General features: G+C 40.9%; 1 protein-coding gene across 13 annotated transcripts in view; it reads right to left on the reverse strand.

The window, feature by feature from the left end:
* ASPRV1 (aspartic peptidase retroviral like 1) overlaps nucleotides 1-18564 on the reverse strand; it is a 136188-nt gene that overhangs the window by 106809 nt on the left and 10815 nt on the right. For 6 of the 13 annotated variants that reach the window (XR_014000188.1, XR_014000189.1, XR_014000190.1 and 3 more), the window contains one exon: nucleotides 3144-3248. The gene's annotated coding sequence lies outside the window, so the exon portion shown is untranslated. Of the gene's footprint in view, nucleotides 1-1143; nucleotides 1383-3143; nucleotides 3249-3532; nucleotides 3761-18564 lie in introns of those variants that run through there. The other 7 variants (XR_014000192.1, XR_014000193.1, XR_014000195.1 and 4 more) reach the window with 4 other exon arrangements.

Raw genomic sequence — 18564 nt, forward strand, 5'->3', positions numbered from 1 at the left:
CTGGATTTCCTTATACTTATTTTAATACTGTTCTTGTAATATATACTGGGGTCTGAAATATGAGGGACATCATAATCATTCTATAGTGCAGGCCTCTAAATTTCTCAATTTGGCCCTTGGCTTTAACAAGAAGAAAAACTAGGATTCCAAAGCTTCAAGGTCAATATTCATTTCTTCATTCAATAAACATTTCCTGAGGGGTTAGCTAGTAAGTGCCAAGTCTTTGCTCAGTCCTGGGATACAGTAGCAAACAAGATATGGTTTCTGAATTCCCAGAGCTCAGTCTAGTGAGAGGAGCTGACAATAAGAGCAGGATCCAAAGCAAAAGGTTATAGTGAAAAATAGACAAGATTCCAGAGCCAGTAACAGGATGCAGGAAGAAACCTCTTCTGAGATGCCAGCAGAGACCATGGGCAAACAAGGAGCTATTCAGGCAGATGAGATGGATCAGATAATGTCCTTATCCCCACCACCCACAGTGGCAGGGGAGAGGGCCACTGTGGTGGTTTGTGCTATCAAGAAGGTGATCAGGGGAGCCACAGACAGTACTACCATGAAGCAGTTCCTTCTCTGCTCACAGCCATAAACTGTGATATGTGCCACATGAGCTGTGTGTGAGATCCTAAAAGCTCCAAAGAAAAATAAGACTTCAGTTGTCTATTGACAAAAATTCTAAGAAATATAATGGGCCAGAAATCAGAAGTATAATTCAGTTGCCAGAAGAAGTTGGGTTACCCTCCCCCCTCAAATATCACCCACACTTCTCTGTCATTGCAAGGAAATGAAAAATAAAAGCCTGATTTCACCTGAAGGGTTAGAGCCAGGAAGAGACCTAGTGAAATGATCAGGCAATAGAAACCTCATGAGAAGTTTCTGCTTTAGGATGTGAAGTGAGCAAGGATGGGGAAAGGCTGTGCCTGCTGTTATAGAAAGGAGCTATTCCAACAGCTCAGCCCCAGCACTACCAGAAGTTGATGGCTGTGGTGAAGGTGGAGTAAGTGCCCAGCCAGCAGAGCAGTGGCCTAGAGAAATCTCCAAATATTTGAACCATTTCGGGCCTCCATTTCTTTACCTGAAAATGAAGATGATAATGAAGAGTGTATACTGGTTTCATAGGGCTGCTGTAACAAATTCTACACACTTGGCAGCTTTAAACAACAAATTTATTCTCTCACAGTTCTGAAGACTAAAAGTCCAAAATCAAGGTGTCAGCAGGGCTGTGCTCCCTCTGAAGGCTCTGGAGAAGAATTCCTCCTTGCCTCTTCCAGCTTCTGATGGTTGTCAGTCATCTTTCCCATTACTTGGTTTGTAGCAGCATAACTTCAATCTCTGCCTCCATCTTCATCTGGCCATCTTCCCTCTGTGTATGTCTCTCTCTTCTTCTAAGAACACCAGTCATTGGATTAAGACCCACCCTAACCCAGTATGACTTCAACTTAACTTGATTACATCTACAAAGACCCTATTTCCAAATAAAACGACATTCATAGGTTCTAGGAGGACACAAGTTTTTGGAGGGACACTATTCAACTCAGTACAGAGGACCTACTTCCTGAAGAGTATATATATCTGTAAGGTGTTTAGAACAGTTGCTGGCACATAATATATGCCATGTAAAAGTTAGCTACCTTCTTTATCATCTCTGGCAGATAGTAGCTGCCATGGGAGAACCATCCTCCCTCTATCTTGAGTGAAAGGCAAGCAACTGGATAGGACTAGAGTTCCAAAAAAAGCTAATGAGGCCAGAACTAGAACACAATGAGTTTATTACTAACCAATACTTAACAATACCCCCAGGCTGGAGGAAAGATCTGCTACTGTCACTTCATTTGTTTCTTGAACAACACAGAGCTTATCATTCCAAACTAGTAACAGACACTTCAAAACAATCCCCAAGTTATGATCCACTTAGGAGGACCCTCCAGAGCCAGTACAGAATTGCACCAATGAGCATAGCAGTCTCATCACCTAGAGTCAAGTTGTGAGTTCTGATCTCAAACTGCTTTACCCAGCATATTCATCCCACAGCTTAGCAACAGAATGACTATTGAGTTTGAAATGGATATTTGCTATCTCTAGGATATCCTACTTTCAAATTAGAAGAGGGGAGAACAGATTCCCCTGAAGAACCCTTCCTGATTCTTGCTCCTGCTCTTAATCCTTCTTCTTCAACAAATGGGTTTGGGAAACTACCCAACTAAAAAGAAATAGAGCCAGATCACAATTGCTGTCTTCCTATCAAAATAAATTCCAGGTGGATCAAAGACTTAAATTTAAAGATTTTAAAATACACATATACACAAAGTACTCGAAGAGAATGGGTAACTATTTTTATAATTTTGAGGTAACAAAGCATGCCTTTTCTTTTTATTTATATTTTTATTTTTTTAACTCAATTTATTGGGGTGACATTGGTTAATAAAATTATATAGGTTTCAGGTGTACAATTCTATAATACATCTGTATAGTGTATTGTGAGTTCACCACCCAAAGTCTAGTCTCATTCCATCATCATTTATCCTCCCTTTACCCTCTTCTACCGCCCCCCACCCCCATTTTCCCTCTGGTAATCGCCATACTGTTGTCTATATCATGAGTTTTTTTGTTTTGGGGTTTTTTGGTTTGTTTTTTTGCTTAATCCCTTCACCTATTTCACCCAGCCCCCGAATCCCTCCCCCCTGACAGATGTATGTTAAAGCGTGCCTTTTCTAAAGACTGGCCTAGAAGCAGAAAAAACTACAAAGATTATTTTGATTACCTAAAAACATAAAATTTGCAGGCAGGAAAAAAACTGCGTAAACAAAGATAAAAGACAAAAGACAAACTGCAAACAATTCTGCACCATACATAATAGTCAACACCTAAACTCTTATGAATTATTAGAAAAATATTACTGGGAACATGTGCAAAGGACGTGAATAAGTGATCCAAAGGAAAAATATGTCCAAAATACATCTGAAAAGATGTTCAACCTTTAATATCCAAAGAAATGTAAATTAAATCATACTTATTGAGTGCTTCATCTCAGTTACTATTTCAATTCATTTTACTTGAATTAACTGATTTATTCCATGAAATAGGTACTATCATTATACCCACTTTACCAAAGATAAAACTGAGGGAAGAGAAGTTAAACGACTTACCCAAGGTCACACAGTAAGTGGCTGCGTCAGAAATCAAGCCCCCACAGGCTGGCTCCAGAGTCGCTTTCACAACTACTATGTTACAGTGATAAGACCATGTCTCACCTATCAGATGGGGAATATGAAAAATACACAACCCAGTGTTACTCATGATGTGGAGAAATTGGCAATCTCATGCACTGTTGGTAGAAGTTAACATTCTTAAGGGTAGTCTGGCTCCATGAATCAACATTTTAAATGTGCATTCCATTTCTTGGAATTTATCCTAAGGAGATAAACATACAAGTGTGCTAAAATTATATACCAGGTATTTATCACAAAATGTACCTAATAACAAAAATATTGCAAATTAAAAACCCAGTAAGTACACAAAAAGTCCAACAAATTCACTCATTCAACAAATATTTATTGAGCACCAATAGTGACCAGGTGTACAGTAGGAGAGAAAAAAGAAAAAAGTCCAGCCAATGTTTCTCAGTGGCTGAGCATCCACCAGGAACTAGAAGGTCACGGTTAGATTCCCAGTCAGGGCACATTGCCTGAGTTGCAGCCTCAATCCCCAGTAGGAGGCATGATTCTCTTTCATCGTTGATGTTTCCATCTCTCCCTTCCTCTCTCTGAAATCAATAAAAAGATATTAAAAATAATAATAAAAATCCCTGTCTTCATGGGGCTTACATTCTAATGGAGCATGTTAGACAATAAACAAATACACTTTTTAAATGTATATCAAGTGGTGTTAAATACTACAGAAAAAAAATAAAAGAAAGGAGACAGGAAAGGAAGGAGGCTTGTTACAATTTTAAGTAAAGGGGTCAGGAAAGACCCCATTGATAACAGATGAGATAACTAGATTAAATATTAGAGAATAAAATCCATTATGGTATAGCCACACACTGAAATATAATTCAACCACTTACTATGTATTAGTTAACATAAAAAGATGTCCATGATAAAAGGTTCTTACCACACACAAAAAGTAGGTAACTATGTATGGTGATGAATGTGGTTATTTTATATACATATAAAATCATCACATTGTACACTTTGAACTTACACAATGTTATATGTCAATTATATCTCAATAAAACTGGGGGGAAAGATGAAAAAGGATTACAAAACAGTATTAAAGAGGAAAAGAGCATTATGGTATGATTCCATTGTTATGAAATTACATATGTATACATGGTGATACCTTAAACGAGGGAGAGGAACAACACAGGAAAATGAAAGTACCAAGCAAGGGTCCAGGCTGAATGCCAGACAAGTGGTACAGGGGACATTTGTTTGTTCTCCCACCCACTCACTCATCCTCTTCCCCACACCTACACTTTGTTCCAGAAATGACTTAAGGACAGCAAATCCACATACCCCCAGTTCTTTAACTTTCCCCATTTACCCTCACCCTTTTTTCCCTCCTCTTCCCAGAAGCCAGACCAGTGATAGGATGAAAGGGATAAAAGCTTCAAGTCAAAGTAAGCTGAGGTGGCATAAGAAGGATGGAGGGAAAGCCTCCCATACTTGGATGGGATTCCTCTAATTTCAGAACAAGCTCAACATCCTGAGAGGCACACTTCCACCCTGAAGATCCGTAAGACTTAAAAGAAGGCTATCTGATTCAGAGTCCCTATTTCATCTCCTGCTTAACCCCAAATACCTTGCAGAGCAGCCAAGAGGGACATTCACAGGGAGGTGACAGGCACAGCAGGCCAGGGCTCTGCACCTAGCATGAGCGCCTGTATCACCCTATGAGCATGCCTGCACCTAACAAGCTATCCTGGCTACATTAAACTCATGCGCAACCCCGCACACCCACCACCTTGTCACAACTACCCTGGAGATTCACATACTTCTCCACTAAGATTCTCAAGACTGGGTCCTACTAGGAAAGTTGCCTAAGATGACCAGACATGCTAGTATGTTTGGAACATTTTCAGTCTGGGGTGAGGTTTCTGTGGGAGATTACACTTCTCGCCTAAGCATAAAGCCACAAACAAGGAACTGGATGCTTCCCAAAGGTGAAATCCATGTTGCTATTCCCTCTCTCTTTAGCCTAAGCATAGGAGCAGAGGCACAGGAGTAGAGGTAGGAGACCTAGAGAAAGATTTATCTGTTTGAAAATATTTCTCACATACTCTCTGTCACCTCTGGGGCACCTACTTATATGTCGGGCCCTGTGTTAAGTGCTTTCATATACTAATACCAAAATGAAAAATCACTTATATCAAGCATTTCTACTATGTGTTACTAAATTTAAGAAGCCTAAGGGACATACAGATCCAGTTGTCCTGCTGACAGATGAAAACCCAGGCTGGAAATTAGGAAGAGGCTAGAAACCTGAGATTCTCCTAAGGGCTCCAACACAGAAGTCTCATGACGCACTATCAGTCCACAGCTCTAAAGACCCCATGCCAGCTTCTGCTCTTTCCTGGGCTTTCACCAGGGAACATCACACACACACACACACACACACACACACACACACACACACATACACACACACACACACCCTCCAACACACTTAGTCTGCAAGTGAAAGAAATTCTTCATTAGTGAAGAGTACAAGATGAGTCAGAGAAAAACCAAAAGCAATCATCTCTTCAGAACAGGAAACTCTTTTCTCTCTCTCTCTTATCTTCCTTAAAAATGTAGTTTCTGAGCAACTTCCATTATGCTCATGACTAGAGGATACAACATAAGACATGTCTCCTGCCTTTGAGAATTAATTCCATTTGGAAAGACAAAATCAACACACAGGAAACACATTATAAAAAGGGGGCCCCAAAATTTCTAGTGCATGGAACAGGAAGCACAGAGATGCTAGTAGCACAAAGGGGTGAGTAAAGTAAGGCAAACAGTGAGGTATCCTGACACACAAATATCTTCAATTTCAAAGTCAATCTCCCTTTTTTGTTTCATTCCTATAAAAGATGGGTTTCACTGCAAAAAAAAAAATCTCAAATACAAAAATCCAAGACATAAAGATGGGGATCATTCACTAGAAAAAAAGGGATCCTTCTCTTTGCTGTAAAGTTTAGAGAGCTACAATTTAATAACCCCACAACCCCTCTCCCTATTGCCACACACACACACACACACACACACACACACACACGTTTATATTCAACACTGTAGAATCATATGTATAGGGTGAAGCAAAGTCCTTTTTTTTTTTTAAAGTATATCTTTGATTTCAGAGAGAGGAAAGGAGAGGGAGAGAGATAGAAACATCAATGATGAGAGACTCATTGGTCAGCTGCCTCCTGCACGCCCCCTACTGGGGATGGAGCCTGCAACCTGGTCATGTGCCCTGACTGGGAATTGAACCCCGATTGCCTGGATCCTAGGTCGATGCTCAACCGCTGAGCCACGCCCGGCCGGGCCCATTTTTTTTTTTTTTTAAGAGAGAGGAAGGGAGAAGGGAGAGAGAGAGACAAAAACATCAATTAGAGAGAAACATTCATCAGCTGCCTCCTGCATGTCCCCCACAAGGGATCAAGCCCACAACCCGGGCATGTGCCCAAACCGGGAATCAAACCAGCGACCTTTTGGTGCATGGGATGCTGCTCAACCAACTAAGCCACAACGGCCAGGGCAAGCAAAGTACTTTTTAAAAGTTTATAAAAGACAATACATTGACAGATGAATAAATAAACAAAATGTGGTATATACCTAAAATGGAGTATTATTCTGCCTTAAAGAGGAAGAAAATCCTGTCATGGTACATGGAAGAACTACCTTATGGACATTCTGCAAAGTGAAATAAGCTAGTCACAAGAAAACAAATACCGTATGATTCCACTTTTATGAGGTATTTTCAGTAGTCAAATTCATAAAAAGAGAAAGTAAACTGGTAATTGCTAGGAGGAGGGGAAAATGAGGAATTCTTTAATGGGTATTAAGAGTTTCAGTTTTGCCCTAGCCAGCTTGGCTCAGCGGTTAGAGCGTCGGCCCGTGGACTGAAGGGTCCCAGGTTTGATTCTGGACAAGGGCACGGACCTCAGTTGCAGGTATGACAACTGGCCCTGGTCGGGGCATGTGGGGGAGGCAACCAATCAATGTGTCTCCCTCACATCACATCAATGTTTCATTCTCTCTCTCTCTCTCTGTGTCCCCCCATACACACTCCACTCTCTCTGAAAAACAATGGAAAAAATATCCTCAGGTGAGGATTAAAAAAAAAAGAGTTTCAATTTTGCAGGTTGGTTAAGAGATTAACGGAAGAGCACATATGCATAGCCCATGGACACAGACAATAATGTGGTAAAGGCCTGGGGTGGGGCAGGTGTTGGCGGGGAGAGGGAAGAGGGAATGGGGGACATCTATAATACTGTCAACAATAAAATAAGTGAAAGAAAGAAAGAGAGAGACAGAGAGAGACAGAGAGAGACAGAGGGAGGGGAACAGACAAGAGTGCTAAGAACTGGAGAGAGAGAAAAAAGCAAAGAGCCAAAAACAGTTCATTGGATTTATCAAAAAGTAGCTCAGTGGTGATAGTTTCAGTTTTATGAAAAGGAATTGCATCAGGTTGTGGGGAATGGGACTGAGGAAACAGAAAGTGAATCAAACTTCATTCAAATGTCTGCCTGCCTTTACATTTATTTACCAATAACTAAATTATAACAAGAATAGCTGTAAACACACAAAGAAGATTCTATACACAAATGATAATTATTGTCTGAGATTTAGAATTGTATTTCCATAAATGCCCGAAGATAAAGACTTTTATTCTACGAGAGAGAAAAGTGTTTCAGTTCTGGCGATCTGTTGCACAACAATGTGCGTATATTGTACACTGCTGAATAGTACACTTACAAATGGTTAAGATGGTGAATTTTGTTATGTTTTTTACTACAATTTTTTTTAAAGGCAATCCACACATGGGTAAGAAAAAACTTCAGCAACACAAAAAGATATTACAAAAACAAACTTCCCAGAGGTAGTCTGGGTATAATAAGTACATAGAGTCCTCCCCTTTTTCATACAAATACTAAAGCTAGCATGCCACAGGCACTATTCTGCACCTTTAGTTTTCTCTTAACGACAGATCTTGGAGACTACTGCTATGTGTGTATGTATCTTTTTCATAGCTGCATAATATGGTAATATCTACCATAATTTACTCAATTAGTACCTTATCAATATATGATGCATTTTTAAGCAAAACGTATTAAAGGCTTTGTAGACCAATTTTGCATATTTTTCCTCTCAATAAAAATGTTCAGACTTCATCCTTTATCCTCCAAGCAACTATGAATGATGGCTGACATTAGCTTTGGTTTGAATTTAATAGTGTTTCACCCTGACTCACTTCTACTAGGTTGTATGTTGACTTTGTCATTATCAGGAGTCCCCAAAGATATGAACGAAGAAACACATGAAATACACATCATCCTCTGAATATTACAGTCACCCTTTACTCCATCATCCTTATAAATGGCTTGTCAATAGTATACCTTTTACTGTGTTTAACTCTGAGGAAATTTTAAAAATATATTCATATATATACTTTTATTACCTAAGTAATTTTTTTTAAAAGCACCTCTTTCACTTCAGTGTCTGTAAGGTTGCTATTTGTTTCTTTTAGAGAGAGCACAGTGAGGTAGAATGAGTGAGGACTCTACAGACATATCGAGGTTCAAATCTCAGTTCTGCCATTTCCAAGTTAATCTCTCTCTCAGAGCCTCTGTCTTGTCAACTGTAAACTAAGGGCAATACTATTTATCTCCTATACAGGTGAAATTACCATGCAGGGCAAAAGTCCATTCGAGAGGACCAAAATGTCTTCTCTGTTGAACTAGTACTGCCTGGGGAAGTAAGGGATTGCTTAGAGAAGTGGTAAAGGACAAGAAGAAATCTGGCCAGTTGAGAGAAAGGGGGCTCCTGGCAGAAGCAACAACACATCAAAGGGTGAGGGTTGTGCAGAACCACAAAGCACCAACACAGGTACCAACAAGGTGAAAGGCAATTTAGTCAACAAGTACTTGAGTATCTCTGTACACTAGGCACTGAAGATACAATCATTAACAAAAAAGTCCCTGCCTTTGTGGAGTTTATAATCTAGGAGGAAAGACAGACAAACAAGTAAAAACTGGTAAGTAAGCTAATGGAAGCAAACAGGGTGCTAAATAGCATGTGTGTGTAACACGGAGCTGCTTTGTATGGAGTGGCCAGAAAAGACCTCTAAGGAGGAGATAATGCTTAACTGAAACTTAAAAGTAAGGGGGCCCTGGCCAGTGTGGCTCAGTTGGTTGGGTGTCGTCCCATGTACCAAAAGGTTGCGGGCTCAAATCCCAGTTGGGGGTGTGCAGGAGGCACTGATGGATGTTTCTCTTTCTAAAAATCAATTTTAAAAATCGTAAAAAAATAAAAATAACGACAGGGGATAATGAGGCGAAGAGCTGGGTAAAGAGTGTTCTAAGCAGAGGCTATAGCATTGCAAAGGCCCTGAAGCGAGAGGGATGAATAAGGGGTCGAGGAACTTCGAGAGTACCTGCAGATGGAGATAAGACGGAAGAGGGGCTTGGAATAAGCCCTGAGAAACAGTTTTTGCTGGGCCTTCTAAACACAATTTGGACAAAATTATGCAACACTGTTTCTTCCAACCTGATACATGTGGACTTGATAGTACAGATAATAGAAATGCAATAGAGGATTTGAAAAGGAGAGAGACAGGTTGACAGGATGAGCTGTTTTATAGGACAGTGGAAGCTATATAGAGGATGACCACAGTGGCAAGTGAAGACAGTTTGGAGACCAAATGAAGACAATCTATACTAGGGCTGGATCTATGTGCACAGGAAAGAGGCATCCAGAGATAAATCTAAAGTGCAACTGGTAGCCTTCAAGGTCTATGTTCTAGCCTGCCTTCTGAATCCAAATTCAATGCCCCCTGTAAATTCCAGAGATACCGATCTGCCATGGGGGAGTCATTAAGACCCACTACCTCATCTGGGCTCTGTACCTACTATGGCAATGATAAGACAGGTGCTGGTATACAGAGACAGTTATCCACTGTACCCAATGGATGACTAAGGTTCCTAGGACCTTAGGATCCAAGTAAAGGGTTCAAATCCTCTTCCTTCCCTTTTAGGGATAGAGGGTCAAGCAGAGTCCTTTAAGTCAGAGTTTCTCTGAATATGATCTGCAGATGATGACTACTGTGTCAGAGTCACCAGGAAAGTCAATCAAAATGCAGATTCTTGGTTACCAACCCATACCTACTGAATCAGAATAGCTAGGAGGAGAGACCAAGAATCTGCATTTTAAGTATCCAGCTCCCCCTCCGCAACCTTTGCCCCCATGTGTAATTCTGATGCGTTAAAGCTTCAAAATCATAGCTCTAAAAAGAGGGCTAATGGAGGAAGGCCCTCACTTGAAGTTAGCTGGCAATGTCAAAACTAAGGGACTATGGCCCTGGCCAGTGCCTCAGTTGGTTGGAGCGTCGTACTGTATACCGAAGGGTGGCGGGTTTGATTCCTGATCAGGGCACGTGCAGGAGGCAACTGATTGATGTTTCTCTCTCACATTGATGTTCCTCCCTCCCTCTCTCCCTTCCTCTCTCTAAAAATCAATATAACCCTAGCCAGTTTTGCTCAGTGGTTAAAGCGTCGGCCCACAGATCGAAGGGTCCCAGGTTAGATTCCAGCCAATGGCATGTACCTTGATTACAGGCTCAATCCCTGGCCCTGGTCAGCTTGGAGGCAACCAATCAATGTGTCTCTCTCACATCGATGTTTCTATCTCTCTCTCCCTTCCACTCTTTGAAAAGCAATGGAAAAAATATCCTCAGGTGAAGATAATAAAAATAAAAATGAAAATAAAAATCAATCTCAAAAATATATAACTTTTTTAAAACTAGGGAAGTGTATGGAGCCAAGAGTCAAGCTGGGTATGGAGTAATATAGAAAGAGTCATCAGAATGGATAACAAAATCTGAAGGCCACAATGTAGAAAACACAAGGCAGGACATCAGAGCCTGTGGGTTAGAGAACAGAGGAGTCAAAGTTGGGAACACTCACGCTCTTGGGGCAATCACTAACAAAGGCCATGATCTCTAGCTCTCTTAGGTTGGTTTTCCTAGTGAAGCCCTAGGATGGGAGTACAGATGCCTCGCCTCACATAGGCTAGGTGACTGGGCCTTAGAATGCCCCATATAATCACACATAGTCCATCCAACCTTCAAAAGAGAACACACCCCTCCTCAGTAAGTACTGTTTCTATCCCAATGACTCCCCCTCAGCACCCACCATTATGCCAGCTACTAGTCAGTCTGCAGAAGAGCTCCAGGCTACACAGAAAAATATACAGGACTAATGACTAGCACTCCTCTACTTGGCATATCAGAAACCCCTAATGCTGACATAAATTCAAGGACCATTCCAGGTCAGAAACTTTGAAGTCCACTGCCTACATACCTTCAGATGCTACCATCTATGTACACCCAGCCAGTCTTCCATTTCTCCTAACTATGCCTCACCTGTAAGAGTAACACCCTATATTCTATACTCCCATGTCCCTCCCCAAAATTCAGACAGAAAATTCAGGCTGGGCAGAGTGTCCTGAACTCCTGAGGCTGCTGAGGCCAGCTCCTATGCCTGGTCTGGTTAGAGGAGTTAGCCTGAAAGATTGTTCATCCTGCCTGAAGGGAGCACCAGGATTGCTGCAGGCTTCTGTACAGAAATCTTTTTACAAAGATGAGTTAGTTGAACCTAATATATTTAAAAGGGGTGAAGGTAGGCTCTTGGGAGCAGAAACTGAAGTAGGGGAAAAAGGTAAGGTAGAATTTCTACAGGAAATCAAGGTAGGATTTGATTGTAAATAGCACACAAAATATAAACAAAGTAATATGAAATCTAGCTCAAACCCCTGTATGTCAACTACCTAATGTTTCCTATAATCCAAAAACTGGTTCTACACTAAAGAGCTAAGAAGACTAAAAGATGATGTGAGTAATCCCCAAGATTATTTATGGTCCTAATCCTGAACTTCTTGTTCTGTCCCTTCTTACATTCCACCCACTATCCTGATTCTCTACGTTTCTGACCTAATGATTCAGCTTCCGGTTTCATCTTTGCCTCTCCTTATCCCTAGGCCTTTTTGCTTCCTTCCTTGCTCAGGATTTCACTCCTCTCTGTTATTCTGCCATAAGCCATTGGAAATAAATAATCAGCCTACCTAGATCCTCAACGTTTGTCTTCAGCATTCATGCCCCCTTCATGGACAAGTTCCCTGCCAGATTTACTCTGATCTTATAAATTGTCTTAGAGAAAGTCAAGTAGAATGTTAGATGGTTCAGCCAAACACTTCCATCACCAAAGATGATGGAATAAGAAGAATGACAATAAACCAGGCCAAATGCCTAGACCTCACTCTGACATCCTAAGACACAGCTCAGTGGTTGAGCGTCGACCTATGAACCAGGAGGTCATGGTTCGATTCCCGGTTAGGGTACATGCCAGGTTATGGGCTCCATCTTTGGTGGGGGGCATGCAGAAGGCCGCCGATCAATGACTCTCATCATTGATGTTTCTCTCTCTCTCTCTCCCTCTTTCTGAAATCAGTACAAACATATTTTAAAAAAAAAACAGAAACAAAGTAGTGGCAATGAAGTAGGAAAGAAAGCATTCCAGAAAGGAGGATTCAAGAAATATTGGGGAGGACAAGTCCTAGTCATAAGCTGGTTGTTGGCTGTGGGAAGGGAAGGGAGAACTTAAAATTACTACTAGGCCCAGCCAGTGTGGTTCAGTGGTTGAGCGTTGACCCAGGAACCAAGAGGTCACTGTTCGATTCTGGTTCAGGGCACACACCGGGGTTTCAGGCTTGATCCCCAGCAGGAGGTAGTCAATCGATGATGCTTCTCTCACTGATGTTTCTATGTCTTTATCCCTCTCCCTTCCTCTTTAAAAATCAATAAAAACATATTTAAAATAAACAAATAAAATTACTACTAGGCTTTGGGGCCTAACAACTATGTATGTCAGTGGTGCTATTTACCACATGACTTTAGATGAGGAGCTCGTGGGTAAGAGCACAAGGCTGCAAAACAATCCAGTGGAGTTGTCCATATGAGCAGTTGGATATTCTGACCTGGAGAGAGATTTGGGCATCATCCATGTGTAGATGGTAACTGAAGCTGCCAGAGAGGTTGGGATCACCTAGGGAAAATATGAGAAAAAGGGGGAAAAAGGCCTAGGAACAGGCCTAAAACACAAGAATCATTCACCCTGGCTGGTTTGGCTTGGTTAGAGCGTCTGCCCATGGATAGAAGGGTTTCAAGTTCAATTCCTGATCAAGGGCACATATCTCGGTTGCAGGCCTGATCCCGGGCCCCGGTTGGGGTGTGTGCAGGAGGCAACCAATTGATGTGTCTATCACATCAATGTTTCTCTCCCCCCTGCACCCTCCCCCTTCCACTCTCTCTAAAAAATAAAAAATAAATAAAAATCAATGGAAAAAATATCCTATCCTCGAGTGAAGATTAAAAAAAACACAAAAACATAACAACAAAAAACTAGAAGTACCTTAATATCCCCTGATAGGAAAATAGCTAAATATAATACAGTATATCTATTCTATAAAATATTATACAGTAGCCAAAAAAAATAAGTATGGAATATTGTCAAGGCATATTACTGAATCAAAGAAAGAAATACAAGAATACATAAAATGAAACCTTATTTGTGTAAATAAATAAAACACAAAAATACTTTAAATATTTTTCTAGGCTCATACACATGTATGTAAACATACAGAAAAAAGTCCAGAAGGTACATTCCAAACCAACAGGTTACCTCTAGAAATAATTAAATGTGGGAGGAGTATTCAAAATATCTACAATGTTTTGATTTTTTTTAAAGGTATGTTCTCTATAACATTAAATATCAATTTTTCCCAAAAAAGGGGGAATCTCTGTACTTTCTCCTCAACTTTGCTATGAACCTGTTCTTAAAAAAATAACTTTTTTTTTTTATTAGGCAGAAGAGGAAGCATACAAAGGAACCTCCTTTGCTTCAGATACTAAATTTTCTCTGTCCCTTCCATCCCCACTGAAGAAGGAAAGGCTTGATCTTCTGATCTTCTGGCTTTCCATCTGCCCATGTCTGTAACATTAATACCAAGCCCCACAATTCCAGCTCTACCCTGATTCCTTGGCCTCATGCTAAGCCTGGTCACCACTTCCCTGTCCTGGCCAGAGCCCCAGGAGGGGAAGTCAGACACCAAAGTCCTAAACAAACATGGGAGAATGAGTATAGATGCCAGCATCAAGGACAGGGATCAGGAAGCCTTGCTGGCCATCAGAAGTCTCAAAGGAGAAAAGGTATTTGAAGGTCTGGAAGCAGTTCTGCAGTGCTGGGGAATGGGGCTAGGGGAGAGTCAGCCAAAAACAGGGGGAAGAGGTATGGGGTAAGTTGAAGAGCAAGCCAACTGCACTTATAAAAATTCCTAGTGAAGTGCTGTAATATGGTGGAAACCAGATTTATAGCCAAGGTAAGAAAAGAAGCTACATTATGTAAAGAGGTCAGGAGCAGGGTATGTGGGGATATGTGTCTAGGTATATCTAGAAAAGTCACCTCGTATCAGAAGCAATTCCAGGAGGCACAGTATAAAAGTTTAAAAGCTGGAGCAGCAGAAAGCAGCCAGGGACCTGGCTCCTTCCTGAAAAGAAGAGGTTCCACAAATGAGGAGAAAAGACACTGAGTAAAGCCTTTCATTCTTCAGTAAACCAAAGGCAGGGAGAGATCATGGCAGATCTCTAGAGATTGTGCTTTCAACTTTCAACTTTCTGAGGATGAAAGACAGTATATTTCATCTACATGTTTTCCTGGTTACCCAAAGAAATGATACTGCCTAGGTCTTAAGCAAGGCTGATTCACCATCAATTAGTCTATATCACAGCCTGCTGAGCCTTATGTCTCACACAGTCACACACCAGACGACTCTAGAAAGAAAACAACCTGGTGTGAGCTGTCAAAGTCCTCTCAGGTACCTGACCTCGCCCTCTGGAGTAGGTTTCATTTCAAAACTGAAAGGGACTGAAGGACTGGGGAAATCCAAAGATCAACAGAGCCAAGAATAGGTGATTCCCAACAAAACAGAGTCCCAGGCTGGAACTCAAAACAGAAACCAGACCACTGATAAGACAGTTTATGATGTCTGTCTCCAAGCCTTCAGATGCCATTTTTATGTTTTCCAATATATATATAATAGGGCATGACCATGCTTACCCAAATTCTGATAAACAAACATCTAATTCTCCAAGTGTTCAATCAACTTCCTGGCTTTAAGTTTTAGAGCTTTGGGATAGCTCCAATAACTGAGATACCAGGGGACTTGGTGAATTTTGCAGTCCTTCAAATGGACCACATATTAATTTTTAATGAATTAAATCTTTTCTTCTTCCTTCTTCATCTCCCCACAGATACTTGCAAAATTCCTATCTCACTAAGAAATTTTCAAGTTGTTCATGATGGCCTTCTCATTAGAGCAATATCCAACACAATGAAAGTCTAGTTCACAAAGGAGTCAGGTTATTTGCTTGAGGTTCAGTTTTAACTAGCTGAGTAACCTTGAGCTCAGTTTCCTCATCTATAAAGGAGGTTAAAAAAGCAACAGAACTTCCCTGAACTAAGAAAAACCTAAGTTTTTAAGTCTAAAAGGTTTGTCAAGTGGCAAGCAGAGTTATTTTAAATAGACATGAAACATTAAGCATGAAGAAAAAATTTACAAACTTCCAGAAAGAGAGAACAGGTTATTACTTACACAGAAAAAAGTATCCTATTAGCATAGGACTTTTTATTTGTATCACTAGAAACCAAAGACAGTAAAAAGCTGCATAGAGACTTTGTAAAGGCTAGGACTACTATTCGAGAATCCTAAATCCAGACAAGATATCATTTATATACATGAAGGTTAAAGAAAAAATATTTGGACATATAAGGACCTATAAAGTATCATCCATGTCCCTTTTCTACGAAAATCACTCAAAGCAGTGTCCCACTCAAATTAATATTTAAAATTGGAACAAAGCTGAAAAAGAAAAAGTATACACAGATGTGTATCCCTCCCCTCAAAAAACCTTTTAGCCCGGCCGGCATGGCTCAGTGGTTGAGCGTCAACCCATGAACCAGGGGATCACGACTGATTGATTCCTGGTCAGGGTATGTACCAGAGTTGCAGGCTCAATCCCTGGTGCGGGGTGTGCAGGAGGCAGCCAATCAATGACTCTCTCTCATTCACTGATGTTTCTAGCTCTTTCTCCCTCTCCCTTCCCCTTTCTGAAATCAATAAAAACATATTAAAAAAACACACAACTTTTAATGAGGTTGCACTAGATGACTTCTGACGGCCTTTCAGAGTACAGGCAAAAACTGTCCTGTACACAACCAGACCTAGCAGTCCGGGTTTGTGAGTTGTTCATCACCTAGTGGTCTGATGAAGTAATGCAGTTTCATCAAGTGTCCAGAGAAACTTCCAGCCATTTTGTGAGCTCTGACTGTGTACAGGGCAGCGAACTGATGTCCTAGAGATCACAAGAGTAGGAAACTACCTCCAGACTCATATACAATTGTATAGATTCAGTTCATTATCCATTCATTCTCCAAAAACATGGGAAGGGCCCATACTTTGTGCCTAACTAATCACAAGTAGTAAAGCATAAATTTGTTGCAAAGCTTTACTTGCAAAGTAGTAAGAGATAGAGATTGCTTTTGTGCAGACCAATCTGAATTGAATGCAAGTTTAGATGCTACAAGAAGACTACCAATATGCCTTATAAATACAAAGACTGTCTTCTAACATTCACAAGATTAGCATGTGGAAGATGGATTATATTTCTCCTACATGGTTCTCCGGGACAGGCCTAAAACTGATAAATCATCTCATTAAATTACAATTCAAATCATTTCCTACCCATTGAGAGCTATTCAACAATATAATGGGATTCTTCAAGAAGTGACGAGTTTCCCAGTGATCAAAGTGTTCAAAAGAAACTTGGGCCCTGGCAGGTGTGGCTCCACGGAGCACTGGGGGGGTTTGATTCCCGGTCAAGGGCAAGTACCTGGGTTGCGGTTTGCTCTGGTTTGCTCCCTGTCCACAGGGGGAGGGGCACGTGCAGAAGGCAACGAGTCAATGTGTGTCTCCCACACAGATGTTTGTCTGTCTCTGTCTCTGTGAGTCTCTCTCTCTCCTCCCCTCCCTCCCACTCTCTCAGAAAAAAAGCAATGGAAAAAATATCCTCTGGTGAGGATTAAATAAAATAATAATAAAATAAAATGATATAATAAAATAATAAAAATAAAATAAAACAAAACAGGACGATCATCTGTAAGGGGAATGATTGAAAGCATTCCTGTAACTAACTAGATGGCAACCTGGAGACAAGGAGCTTGATTGTATTACTGTAAAGGCCCTTTCCAACTCCAAGGGTCCATCATTCTAAATAAAACTAAAACAAAATAATCAAACAAAACCCACTAATAGAGTCCTCCCTATGCTTTTTTTTTCAGCTCCAACCAGGCAATATAAGTTAGTGGATTTGATACCACTTTCCACTTGAGTAAATGTAGACAAAGTATTTAACTCCATTTGCTTCACTTTCGTTATCTGTAAATATAGAACAAGTACCTACCTCATAATATAACTATGAAGATTAAATAATACTTTATAAAGTACTTAAAACAGTGCCTATCATATAGAAAGTGCCTATCATATATAAAACTAGCAGCTTGAAAAGGAAAGTGAGCTGAGGGGTGGGGGGTAGGTTGGAAAGTGAAACCTAAATGTGCTGCTTGTTTTAGTTATCTATACCCAACCCTCAACCAAAGCATTCCTGACTGTTGCTGGCCAGAGGCTAGGTTCCCTTGGCAACCAACCTCAAAAAAGAGACCATACCTACCTTCTTCAGGAAGGCGGCTCACTCTCTGCCCTGAAATCTGGCATGTCCCTGCAAAAGCAGACTCCCTAAAACCTCACAAATACCAGTGCTTCAAAATCAAGCTGAAAAAAAAATCAAGGAGCTGAGCTGCTGTTACTCTCCTCACTTCATATGATCAATCACAGAACATCAGAGTTAGAAGGGATCTCAAGAGACCATCTAGAGGGACACATCTGCTTAATGAATGAGGACAATATGCTGAGAAAAGTGAGGTTCTGGCCCAGCCGGGCATGGCTCAGCGGTTGAGCATCGACCTAGGATCTAGGCAATTGGGGTTCGATTTCCCGTGAGGGCACATGCCCGGGGTTGAGGGCTCGATCCCCAGTCGGGGGAGTGCAGGAGGCAGCCGATCAATGACTCTCTCATGATTGATGTTTCTATCTCTCTCTCCCCCTCTCCTTTCCTCTCTCTGAAATCAATAAAGATATATTTTTTAAAAAAAGAAAAAAAGAAAAGTGAGGTTCTGGACCAGGCAAGTTGGTGACA

Source organism: Miniopterus schreibersii (genome assembly GCF_964146895.1).
Source record: "Miniopterus schreibersii genome assembly, chromosome: 13".
In the NCBI taxonomy this organism is placed as follows: Eukaryota; Metazoa; Chordata; class Mammalia; order Chiroptera; family Miniopteridae; genus Miniopterus; species Miniopterus schreibersii.